At 37.6% G+C, this 777-nt stretch overlaps 1 pseudogene; it reads right to left on the minus strand.

Annotated features, from left to right (window-relative positions):
• Positions 1–469: 469 nt before the first annotated feature.
• LOC114087846 (U6 spliceosomal RNA) lies at positions 470–566 on the minus strand (annotated as a pseudogene).
• Between the last annotated feature and the right edge of the window lie 211 nt (positions 567–777).

Consider the following 777-nt stretch of genomic DNA (forward strand, 5'->3'; position numbering starts at 1 on the left):
ATGGAGGGGTTCACTTTGATATCTTCATATGTGTTCATAGGAAAATTATTGTCTTTCCTATTCCTGTCCCTCTCCCTTCCTTTTGTTTCCCTTTGTCTAATTCATGGAACTTCTCTTCTCCCCCTACCCCCGCCCCCCTTTATTGTGGTTTAGTTTTCACATATCAGAAAAATAAATAATTCAATCAATAAATGGGCAAAAGAATTGAACAGACTCTTTAAGTCCTTTATAAAATATATGATAGAAAGCTGTGAATGTAATCACCCTACTGGGCAGCAGATCATTAGAACTAACTTCCTTCTCTGTAACAGTATTTTGGTAGCTGTTATCCAACTTCTTTTTTTTCCACCTTCCCCTACCTTCCAGAATCTCTAGTGACCACTTCTGTTTTCTACTTTCATTAAATCAACTTTTTTAGCTTCCATATATAAGTGAGAATATGTAATATTTGCCTCTTGGTGCCTGGCTTAATAATACGGTCACAAATTTGCACATTATCCTTGCACAGCATGTATGCTAAACTTCTCTGTGTCATTCCAATTTTAGTATTTTTGCTGCCAAAGCCAGCCTTCACCTGGATTACTGTGTGACCCCATCCTACTCTTCCACATGCCTATTCATGGCTTCAACTTCAGGCCATTAGATTGCTGGGTGGAATATCACTGTAACAAACTCCATTGGACTCCCCAACTTTTTTCTAGTTTTTAGAGAAATGGCTCTAAGTCTCTCTCGAACACACCGAATCAATGTTTTAATGAGCTATAATAAGACAAAATT

The sequence above is a fragment of the Marmota flaviventris genome, chromosome 8 (genome assembly GCF_047511675.1).
Source record: "Marmota flaviventris isolate mMarFla1 chromosome 8, mMarFla1.hap1, whole genome shotgun sequence".
NCBI lineage: Eukaryota > Metazoa > Chordata > Mammalia > Rodentia > Sciuridae > Marmota > Marmota flaviventris.